At 39.6% G+C, this 12,988-nt stretch overlaps 1 long non-coding RNA gene across 2 annotated transcripts in view; it reads right to left on the reverse strand.

Annotated features, from left to right (window-relative positions):
* Positions 1-12,988, reverse strand: part of LOC149189595 (uncharacterized) — a 106,824-nt gene that overhangs the window by 13,057 nt on the left and 80,779 nt on the right. The window lies entirely within an intron of this gene.

Below are 12,988 nucleotides of genomic sequence, written 5' to 3' on the forward strand. Positions count from 1 at the left end.
TACCCAATCCTCTCATTCTGTCTTCCCAAGAGAAGACCAGAATGTTGTGTCTATATCTCCCTCTCAATTAGGGAGGACATATCTATTCCAATAAAGGAATGTACTCATTCCTATAGAAGGAATGTACGTAAGCTCCATCTTGGCTTAGGAATTTCCAAGTTTCTTCCCAGTAAGAAACTTCTTCCAGGCTTCGTCTTAAATAGGGACCTACACCAGCTCCTCAGGTGGAGAAGATGGGACAACCAGCTGCTTGAAGAACTCCTTCCTTCGATGTCATGAATTTATTTTGTCATAGAGTCTTCGTCTTTTGGGACTTCTTCATAGGGCACAAACCATCAATCACTTTTATCCATGAGTCAGTCATGTCATCATTCCTCTTATCAGAAAGTGATCTATCAGTCTACATCTGGCATTATTTCATGTTATGCTACCTTCATCATGCTTTCTTCTTTGGAAGGTTCTTGCGTCCTTCTACATGGTTCTCTTGGAAGACATCCATAGTTCTTCCCTTTCGTAGCCCTGCATAAGCCCATCCAAATACTAGTTCATAAATAATGAACACTTAAATCATAATTAGCTTTGTGATGGTCTTTCATCATGACATCTTCTTGTAGGTATTAGCATCCTGCATACATGTTGACACATCTTTTAAAGATATGTATTGTAAAGGGTCTCCATCTTTTTCTATACTTCCATTAGAGTCTTCATATCTTTCTGGGAGATATCATAGTCAAATCTTCTTGGTCTTTCGGATGTTGACTGTCTTTACCATTGTTGCATATTTCACGATCTTCCTTCCTTTCTTCACACATATTTCACTCCCAGGAGCTTCATAGTTCCTCAGTTGTAGTCAACCACCTCATACTCCATATGACATATTATGTTGATTTCATCTAATAAATATGTGACCCATGCATTCTTGCATCCCTTTGAGGGAGGAGATTCTTTCTTTGGGCATGCCTCTTAAGATAGAGCAGTGATCCATGTTGCCCGCAGCCATATGACATGACTCCCATAATATCAAATGTGAGCATACATACCTCATCTTTCCTTTGGGTCATCCAAAGTTCCTACAGCAACTTGATTTGAATGAAGGAACTTCATCCCCTTGATCTGCTTTATTGTTATGTCATCATACCATCATCTATTGAATTCCACAAGTTTGGAATTCAACACTTGCTTTCCCTCATGATCGGTGAACCTTACAATGAAGATTCCATCAGAGAATCTAGATATCTTGCATATCCTATCCTGCAGATGTTATCTTATTGACCAATGTATGATGAGCTTTGTCCTAGATGACTTCTTCCTTTTTCCATAAGTATCAATTGTTCTTTCAATGAGGTTTCCAATATCTATATCCTACATAGTTGACTACCATAGATTTTTTTCTAGACATCCTTCATGTTGCCTATGTCACAGGATCTTTTAATGCTTCTACCATGATGCAATTCTCTAATATGATGCATCCTATCTTATTTAGGATGCTTCCTATCTATAATTTACAACATAAGAGTACCTTTTAGTGAAGGATATTATCTCAGTCATAATAGAGATCTCTCACTTCCTCTTTCTTAGGCTTCTTTGCCTCAAGTTCTTCCACTTCTTCGGCAATATGGGCTTCTTCCTTATTCCTCTTATTATTGTCCCTTTCAATGTTACTTGGGAGCGGGAGCAAAAGCGGGGAGCGGGAGCAAAAGCGGGAGCGAGAGCGACATTTTCAGAAGCTCCCGGTTTGGGAGCAAATCCCGGAGCGTTTTTTATAATATATATATATATATATATATATATTATATATTATTTTTTATATTTTGATACATATATGTCAACAAAAACATGTAGAATAATGAATTAGATATAAAAAACATAAATTGAACCATACAACAACAATCATCTAGAAGTTATAATCTTCATCAACCACGTCCACAAGTTAGTAACATAGTAACATACAACATATTGAGTTTCATGATTCATCAATCTTAAAGTTTCAAGCTTTCAAAATTCAATATATAACATTTGTCATCATTGATCACCAAAGTTGTACTTGTAAGCTAAGTGTAACCATTACAACAAATAATATCTAACATGAAATGAAATGTTATAAAATGAAATGAAATGAAACAACTTTCAACTTTCATGAAGCATCATATTCATAATTCATTACTAATGAGTTATAATTGCCAACTTCAAACTTAAATTGTCATATATTGTTTAAAAAAATATCATAATAAATATGAAAGAGTCAATAGTTATAAAAGCTACTAGAAACTAGAAAAGAGAAGTAAATCTATTATCTATTTCTTATGCTTGGGCCTCTTGCCACCACGAAAAATGTCTAATTTCTTAGTCTTGTTGGAAAATCAGGATCTTTGTCATTAATATCACCCTCTAAGGATTGATATCCAGAGGTATCTTTGTCATTACCTCTGTATCTGTAGGGATCTTTGTCATTAATATCACCCTCTAAGCATTAACATAAGATAGAACAAGCATAGCATGTCAAGTCAAGATTTTGTTTGAGTGATGCATACACTTTTAGGAGGGTCATGATAGAGGAGTTCGACAAACAATGTCACTAACATCAATGTACATAGAGGGATCGGTATTCTTGATAAATCAATGGAAACATTGCAATCCCCCAATCCTGAAATCCTGAAAAACTGATAAGTCTGCTGGATTTTGAATGAAATCTAAAATTCTACTTTCTCCATATGAAATCCAATGAGGCCGGAACCACTCTCAAACATCCTGAGTCATTTCATGTTAAAAATTTAAGTAAAAGGATGAAAATGAATATTAAGGAGAATGTCACTTTTACTTTAAGAATTTAACATTACCATGAATAGCATATCAATACTAGGGCCTAAACTTGAGCATTAAGCTGCCCCACTCAAAGATTATTTGTTTCTTTCAAAAAAAATTGCATTTCAAACATTACTACAAAAAAAAATTGCAAAAAAGGCAAAACGCTCCCGAAATCGCTCTCGAAAAGGCAGGGAGCGAAAAAAAAATTTGGGAGCGCGCTCCCGAATCGCTCCTTCCCGGAGTGCGGATTGGGAGCGGGATCGAGGGGGGGGGGGCGCTCTCCCGCAACATAGGGACTCCCTTTTAAGCTTAGGAAAATCTCTTCTATAGTACCCATATTCTTGACATCCATAGCACTGTACCTTAGCCATGTTCTTATTTTTCTTTTGAGGACCAAATTTTCCAAACTTTCCTTTTCTTCTTGTCATAGCAACATATGCTTGATTCTACTCATTTGATCCTACATCAGTTTTTGCCTTCAGTCTGGTTTCTTTGATCTTGCATAATGACCATAGATCCTGGAAAGGAGTGGCTTCTTTCTTCCCATAGATACTTTAAGTGAAGTTGCTCCATTCCTCCGGTAGTGCATTCAATACTACACTAGGCATTTCTTTGTCAGACATTATTCACCCATATCATGAAGTTGATCTTTGATTTCTGAAATCCTAATAAAATATGAGGTTATTCCTTCTTCCTTTGAGATCTTTAATTTGTAGATTTGTTGCCTTAGAGAGATAACTTCTCCTGCAGTACTAACGGAAAACAACTCTACTAATTTTTCATATACTGATTTTGCATTGTCTAATTTTGATACATATGGGATGAGTGAGTCTTTGATGGATTATATCAGAATCCTCTAGGCCCTCACTCCCCCTTTCATGAATCTAGCATGTGCTTGAGTATCTTCTTTGGGAGGTTGGGTTATTGACCCCTTAACGTGATCCATGACTTCATTCTTAATAAGGTTTAGGTCTGTTCTTTACTTCCATGCAAGGAAATTTGAAGCCCCAACCAATTTGTTGCTCTCCTTGCAAAAATACATTTTGATAGTTTCATATGAAGTCATAATCTTACTTGAGTAGATGTTGCTTTCTTTACTTGCTTCCTCCTTAATCTTGATGTTGATGTAGATAGTAGAAGATTACTCCTTGAAAGATTGATGAGAGAGAGCTTGCTTTACAAACCCTCTTGAAGATTATGACAATGTTCTTTGATCTAGTCTTCCTTAGTCTTTGAAGAGCTTCCACTCCTTCGGTGATGGATAATTGATGATCTCAGAAATGCTTCTAGGGTTTTGATCTTTTCTTTCTTGCTTCCTCTGAGACTCTTGCTGAAGTAGATTTCTTCGATCTAGGGTTTTGGTATGATGAAGATCTTGATCTCTTGCTTGGTTTGGTATTCTTTGTCTTTCTTTGATCCCAACCTTGATTCTTATGTGCCTCTTTGATTTGATGCCCCTCCTTGACTTTAGCTCCTTAGCTCTGATACCATGTTGAGAAATCTAGGAAATCGATAGTTAGGAGATTTCTCTTCTTGTGATAATTGCTTGTGATAGACTTTTACTTCTTGATTATGATCTTCTCTTCTTAAGGTTATTATTGTGTTCTTTTCATCAAGACAATTACCAAATCATGAAAATAAATGATAAGAGACACAGTATATAGGCTTGTCAGCCAGGGCCAAAACCTCTCTCTTTGAGAGGAAAACCCAAACGAAATTCTTCTTATAGATCTTGAATTGACGACCACCAAGACCATGACAAAGACCCTTGACACTAGAGTCCTCCCAAGACCAAGTCAATAGTCTCTTTTCACACTGCTCTTCCTCTTCCTTCTCTCGGCTTCCTTGAGAATCTCGATCTCCTCCTTTCTACACTGCTCTTCCTCTTCCTTTTCTCGACTTCCTTGAGAATTTCGGTCTCTTAGGTTTGCAACCCTATCTCAAAAACCCTAGAACAATTTCGCTTGTTAATTAGTCTCTACAAGAGAGAGAGACCTATAGCACTTCTATTCGGCTTCTTCTAGTGAGATCCTCTACCCAAACAAGACTACCTCAATGTAACTGCAAGGTCTTCGACCTTCTCTAGATGCCTTTGGATTTGCTACCTTCACACGTGGGAGAATATACTAGCCCAAATCAGACTTCCAAAAGTGTTCCTCCCTTCGCTATGCTTCCTTCGTCCTTCACTTCTTTTCTAGTCCTTCTTAGATGATTTTCGCACTTATGATGGAGGCTTGTTTTCACCGAATTACTTGCCTCCAAATGAGGCTGAGCACTGCTATATATACATGTTTGTTCATGGCCTTTGGGCAGAAATGATTACTTGAGGGTCGACATCATCTTCAAGATTTATCCATTCGTTGTAGGCCGACTTGAAGAGGGCTAGTGACAAGGTCTTGGAGGATGGATGACTTTACATAGACAAGTGTGACTCTTCACAATGTGTAGCATGTCTTCATTACATGAAGATGACTCTTTATACTTTATGACTAGATGAAAAACTTCTTAAAGGCTCTTAATGGGACCCTTAATTAAAAATAAAATCTCTGCTCATGAAACCCATGACGCAAGCATTACAATAATTTTATTTTTCTTTACATCTCTTACATAAAATCACAATTACATGTAATTATGGAGACCGAACCTAGTTACACTTTTCAACACGGACCAGTGTTCTAGTCTCAACTTTGGTCAAAGAGTCTAAGGAACACAAGATCTCGAGAACCCAGAAAACGTTTCAGGAGAAAACACCTAGAAATGGCTCAATTAAGTTAATTGGTCAATAATTAAATACTTCCTAAGTCTAACTTAGGAAAAGTGATTAATTAACAGCAATTAATTGAGAAAGGTGAGAATACTCTAGAAACTCACACAGATCGAGTTAGAGATGATCTTAGCCATTGATGGAGATCTAATCATGGTTGTTGGTGAGCCAATGAGAGATTATAAGAGAAACTCGATGGGGATGGAAAAGTGACACCAAAGACACTAGAGAGGTCGAGTTCCTTGACAGATCAAGCTACCCAGTTGCAGACACTGAGAAAGGGAGAGAATTTCGAGGAAGAAGGAACGCAAAGACATAGAGGGTGCATCAAAAGTGAATTCGGAGGAGTTTCCAATTCCGGAGAGGCAGAAGTAGAGAGGCCAAGTTATTCCACTAGAGGCTGCGCAGCTACGCAAGAAGCTTCAGTGAGGCAGTTTGATTTCGCTGAGGAGGAGGTTGATTCAATTGCCAAAGGCTGAGATAAGTTTCCAGAGGGTTGGTGAATCACTTCCAGAGGCAGCACCAGGCAAGACGAATTAATCAGAGGCAAATTTGGGTTGTGCGTGTGAGGGTTTGCGCAAGGGTTCTTGGTGGGCAAGTTTTCTGACGCAGATTATGCCGGGATTGCTTGTGGAGAGAGAAAAATCTCTCTAATAATTTTGGCCAGATTATTTGCTAAGGATTGCCAGTTTGGCATCCAAATTGTCATTTTGCTAAGGATTGCTAGTTTGGCATCCAAATTTTCAGATTTTCATTGTTGCATAGCAATACTAAAATCCTCATCTGTTGCACCAGTTTTCCCACATTGGGTTTTTCCGAGGACATTCATCCAAAAATAATGGTGTCAATTTTATTATGTGCTCTATATTTCTCAGTTCCAGTATTTTATTTTCTGCAACATTTTTATGGCAAAAATTGTAGTTGTGATTTTATTCGTTGTTTTTATGGCAAAAATTGTAGTTGTGATTTTATTCATTGTTTTTCGTAGCAAATAAAATGCACTTAATAATAATCAACTAGAAGAATAATTTCTACTTGTTGCAATAGTTGAAAATTTCACACGTAGTAGATAGTTGAAAATTTCACACGCAGTAGCCTACCAACTTGCACCCAAGCAGACCTCTCTAATGCAATTCACACTAGGCCCTAATTGGCCTTTTAGGGCTAGGACAAAAAATTGGAAAAGGTGAAGAAAGAGGTTTGGGGGTTGATCACCTAGGAATGAGACCTAATGCCTTGACAATTTGAAGAAATGGAGTCTAGATTTCCTTTGATGAGAAGACTTCGCTCTATCAAGGAGTCCTATGCAGCTTTTGCTAACCCTAAGAGGCAGCAACTCAGCTACAAGAGGTATTTATACTTCGCTTGGCAAGAAATGATGAAGTTTCGAGGATGTGAGATAAAACAAGCCTCTAGGAACATTCATTCACATTGCCTAACGAGTAATGCATGTAATACTTCAATAATCCAATGTTTTTCATGAATTCGTATCAAATTAGGGCACAAACAAGATTATGACAAGATATCCCATACATTAGACATGTAACAACAAAAAGATATAGAATCAAAAATCACACTTACAAGGTAATGTGAGTATATTAATCCATCACAATTGCAATTATGTTGGGTCCCTATAATACTAGTGATTACCCCATTACTATTGTAGTTATACCCCTTATTAATATTGTTGTGCCCCTATTGCCCCCATATTGTTATTACTGTGCCTCATAGAATCCCTCTATTGTTATTTTTGTGGCTTTATATTATTATTGTTAGGTCGGCTGGATTATATTGTGACTCCTTAGACTCCTATATATAGAAAGGAGGTTTTGTCATTTGAATCATCCAAGAATTGTTCATTTATGTAATGTAAAGGAGGTTGCCCCCTCGAAGAGGCTGAATTCTAAGGCGTTGATCTATCTTTTCTTGAGTTGGTTTCATAACATTTGGTATCAGAGCTTTGGATTCTAGGGTTTCGCTGCTCCAAACAGGTCATCGTGGAATTTTCGCTATAACTTTTTTTCTGCGATGTTTCAGAAGTTGCAAAAAAAACCCATTTTAGAAGAAATCGCACTGAACCTCGGGTCCGAATTTCAGAGCTTTTCGCGCTATATTTGCGGAGATATGATCTAAGGAAGTTGGTCTTTTTGCAGACTCCTGAATTACATTCCAAACAGGTGACCTGGAGAAAATCGTCATAACTTTCTCTCTGGGGATCGGATTGAAATTTCGTAATAAGATACAGAAAGAGGACAGACTGTAGTCTCTTGTATGCATTTTTCAGATCCAAAGGTCGAAACAATGACTCGCGACACGTCGTACAAGTTCGCTCTACTGAACTAGTCTATAATCAAGTCACCGTGGGAGATTTCGCATAACTCTTCCTTGGAGAAACCAATTTGGGTCAGACTTGTGGCATTGGAAAGAGGACACAAAGGGCTACTGCAGGTCACAAATTCAGAACTAGATGATTGGAAAGTACATAGATACATCAGAGGCAATATCGAGCTCCTACAAAGTGAAAAAAGGTGTGTAGATTTTTTTAAATTTTTGCTTAAGCTTGGTTTGAAAATTTGTTTTGAAAAAATTCAAAGGGCATAATAGAGCATTATTATCGGTAACTGATGCCCCGAGTAAAGAAAATGCAAACACCTAGTAAGGAACCTGGAAACTCTAGCATGACTGATGAAGAAGAAGAAGAAATGCTATATGATATATCAAAATTACAAGAACAAGTGCAACAAGTGTCACTTGCACAAAAAGCGACAGAATCTAAGATGGATGGTTTAAGGAAAGATGTAGAAGCTAAGATGGATGGTTTAAAGAAAGGCGTAGAAGCTAAAATTGATGGCATGGATGATAAGATGGAAGAATTGAAAATAAATATGAATAAGTTGCTACAAGAAATGGTCAATAAGGGTAAAAGGGTACTAAAGGAAACTCATGATGAGAACAAAAGAAATGTTAATCATGAGTCCATAGACTCTAATGTTGGATCGAAGACTCACCATATTCCAAAAATCAATATGAGGAAGTTTGATGGCAAGGATCCCGCCACATGGATATTACAGATGGAGCAGTTCTTTGATCTCAATAATGTGCAAAACACACAAAAGGTATGTATGGCAACTTTATATTTGGAACCAAATCAGTTTGTATGGTATCAATGGCTTTGCTCTCGTAAACAATTTATCACTTGGGCAATTTTTACGGAAGAATTGATAGCACATTATGAGGATACAAAAAGCAACACTTTTTTTAGCCAATTGATAAGTCTCAAACAAAAGGGTTCAATAATGGAGCACATTGAGGAGTTCCAAAAATTGAACATAAGGGTAAAAGATATTCCAGAGGAGCATAGGATTGATGTGTTCATAGGGTCTTTAAAGGATAATATCCAACATGATGTTCGCCTTTGGGAACCTGATTCATTAGAGAAGGCATTCAGGTTAGCAAGAAAAATGGAAAGCAAAATTATGGCAACCAGGAAGCATACCACTCACAACTATAAAGACGGAAGTGTTGTTGCCCCTAGTCTTCCACAACTTATAAGGTTGACACCACAACAATTGGAAGAAAAAATAGCAAAAGGGCTTTGTTACAGTTGTGATAGCAAATACACTAAAGGTCATAAGTGTGCTGAGAAGAAATTATTCTACATAGATTGTGAAGAGGAAGATGTAGAAATTTCTGTTTTCCCACCCCGGTTTTCAGTTTCTCCTTATTTCTCCCATATAGTTAAATGCCCTTTCCCATAACCATACATTTAACAATTGAACAACAATAAAAATTAAAAAATAAAAATAAAAATAATAATAATAATAATAATAAATAAATAAATAAATTTTGCTGAAAACACAAATTCTGGAAATTTTACAGAATGCTGGAAATTGCAGAAATAAAAATCAGCTGTAACAAACAACCATTAAAACACATTTAAACACAGAGATTTTTGGTCAATGTGACCCTGGAAAAACCCCCTACAACTCTTGGGGAAAACCAGTTTGAGAGCTCTTCTTTATTTCTGGAAAATGCCTTTTTACAGTGAGAAAATTTTCAGCAAAAATTTCAGCAAAACAAATTTTTCAGCAAGCAAACTTATCTCATTTTTCAGCCTCACAGTCAAACTGAAAACTGTTGTAGGAAGTACGGCCGTACGGATGTACGGATCGTACGGACTGTTCGGATGGTCGTACGGACTGTACGGACAGACCTTGATTTTCGTGCAGAAAATTGCCTCCTTGAAATTCGTGCCCAAAAATCTGCCTTTTACTGCTTGTTCTTTCAGCTATACGGATTTGCTGAAGTGCTGCCTTGGAATATGTGCCAAGCTGCTGCCTCCTTCTCCTTCTTGTCCAGAAATCTCCCTTGCTCTCTTGCTCTCCTTCTCCCAATCTGCTCATGAAAGAATGAATGATCTTTTCCTCCTTTTCCTCCCTTAATCCAACCCTAAGTGACTTTTGAGTGATCCCTAAATCCAATGGCTGAGATAGATTTAGATCTATGGCTGAGATTAAATGCTCATTTAAATCTCACTTTCTATTTTTTAATTCACCCCACTTTAATAAAGACCCACTTAGTCATTTATTTCCAAAGTCACTTTTCCTTTCTAATTTTTCATTGACTTTATGAAAGTCACTTTAAAATTAGACTTTAGTAACTTTATCACTTAAAGTCACTTTTAAATTAGATTTGACTTTATAAAAATTATAAAGTCACTTTAGGAGAAAAATTAAATTCTTTTGGACACTTTTCCCTAGGCCAAAGATCAAAGCCTAAGGGAACCACCTGTCCTCCGGTACCAAATTTCAACACTCCCTCTTACCGAGGAAGGTGTTCCTCACCACACCCATCTTGTCTCTGAAGTAGACATGCTTGCCCCGTGGTAAGGCTTTGGTAAAAATATCTGCAACCTGCTCATCAGTGGAAATATACTCAAGCTTCACAGCTCTCTTCTGAACATAGTCTCTGATGAAATGATATCTGATCCCGATATGCTTTGACCTGTCATGAAATACTAGATTCTCCGTGAGTTTAATGCAACTCTGATTATCACAGTAAATCACTAAAGGTCTCAACAGCTGACCAAATAAGTCAAACAACATCTTGCGAAGCCAGATGGCCTCACAACTAGCTAGACTGGCTGCCATATACTCTGCTTCCGCTGAACTCAGTGCTACTGACTGCTGCTTCCGGCTGAACCATGACACTACTGCTGAACCCAACCCAAAACAGCACCCTGAAGTGCTCTTCCTATCAGAAGCACAACCTACCCAATCAGAATCAGTGTATCCTGCCAATCTCACTCCATCCCCCTGCCTGTAGTCCAGAACATAATCCACTGTCCCCTGCAAGTACCGCAAAATGTGTTTTGCAGCCACCCAGTGAACCTTCCTAGGCTCACACATAAACTGACTCATCGTGTTGACTGCAAAACAGATATCTGGTCTAGTGTTGACCAAATACATCAAGGAACCAATCAGCTGCCTGTACAATGTGGGATCCACCAACTCGAAATCCAAAGCATGAAGCTTCTTCCAGTTGGTAATCATCGGTGTCGACATGGGTCTACAATCCTCCATGTGGAATCTGCTAAGGATGTCCACAATATACTTCCCCTGCCCCAGGAAGAAATGCCCCTCCTCCTGCCACACCTCCAAACCCAAAAAGTAATGCATCAAGCCGATGTCCTTCATCTCAAACTCCGTCGCAAGATCTCTCTTGCAGTGCTCTATGAGTCTCTCTGCACCTGTAATGACCAAGTCATCCACATACAGCACCAGAATGAGAGGCTCCTCACCAATCACAATAAAGTAAAGGTTCGGATCTGCCTCACTCTTTGTGAAACCCATCCCCTGCAAATATGTATCTATCCTGGAGTACCAAGCTCTGGGAGCTTGCTTCAGGCCATAAAGGGCCTTCTTCAGTCTGCACACATGGGACTCCTTCCCATGCACCTCAAAGCCATGTGGCTGCTCAATGTACACCTCCTCCTATATGAAGCCATTGAGAAATGCAATCTTCACATCCATCTGATGGATCTTCCAACCCATCTCTGCTGCTATCGATATAATGGAGCGGATCGAAGTATATCGAACCACGGGAAAGAAGGTCTCCTCATAATCAACTCCCTCTACCTGGGAGAACCCTCTAGCCACAAACCTCGCTTTGAATTTCTCAATGCTGCCATCTGCAGCATGCTTTACCTTGTAAAGCCATTTGGAAGTAACCACGGATTTGCCCTTAGGCCTCGGCACCACCTCCCAAACATCATTCTTCATGATAGAAGAATACTCCTCCTACATGGCCTCCCTCCAGACCTGCTGGCTAGCTGCCTCCTCATAGCTAGAAGGCTCAGAGTCAAGGATGCTGGTAACCATCGCCATATAGCTACAAAACCTCTCAGGTGGTCTACTCTCTCTGACCGGCCTCTTCGGCTCGGCAACAGATGAGGCATCTCTCAAGGTGTCCTGAAGCCACTTGGGCTTCCTCTTCCCTGAGCATGCTTCTCCCATAGGAGAATGAAACTCCTCCTCCTCATCACCATCAGTAGCATGAACTCCTGACTGTCTGTCTATTGTCCTCCTGCCTGCACCTGAACCTGTAGAAGCTAAGGTACCGTGTGAACTGTCCATCAGTGGACTCCCTAGTGAACTGCTCTGTGAACTGCTCTGCATGCTGCCCGGAGCACCACCCCTCTGGCTCGGTGAGCCACTGCTCACTGATGGACCTGACATCCTCATAGATGTACCTCCTGATCCTCCTGATCCCTGCCCACTGGATCCCTGCGACTGACTCAACTGCTGCTGAGGGTCTGGTTGATCCAGATACTCTAACTCCCGTGATCTCCTAAAGGCCCTGTCCTCCTCGAACTTCACATCTCGTCTGACAACAACTCTCCTCTGTGCAGGAATGTAAATCCGAAAGGCCTTTGAGATCTCACTGTAGCCCACAAAGATACCCTTCTCTGCGGTGGGCTCTAGTTTGGTCCTCTTCTCCTTGGGTATGTAGGAGTATGTAATGCATCCAAAGATATGAAGATGACCAATATCAGGCTTCTTCCCAGAGAAAGCCTCCTCCGGAGTCATGTGCCCCAAGGCACGATGCGGACTCCTGTTCTGCAAGTAAACAGCGGTGTTGCAGGCCTCTGCCCACAAGAACAATGGCAACCCCTAATCATGTAACATGGCTTTGGCAGCGCCTATGATGGATCTGTTCTTCCTCTCCGCAACCCCGTTCTGCTGGGGGTTGTAAGGAACAGTGAACTCCCTCCTAATGCCTGCCTCCGCACAATAGTCAACAAACTCTCCAAAGGTGTACTCTCCCCCATTGTCCGACCTCAGGGACTTGATCTTCCGACCCGTCTGAGTCTCCACAAGAGCTCTAAACTCCTGAAACCGCTTGAAGACCTCACTCTTG

This window comes from Pinus tabuliformis, chromosome 3_1 (genome assembly GCF_031772625.1).
Source record: "Pinus tabuliformis cultivar Carrire ecotype Pingquan chromosome 3_1, CPIR1, whole genome shotgun sequence".
In the NCBI taxonomy this organism is placed as follows: domain Eukaryota; kingdom Viridiplantae; phylum Streptophyta; class Pinopsida; order Pinales; family Pinaceae; genus Pinus; species Pinus tabuliformis.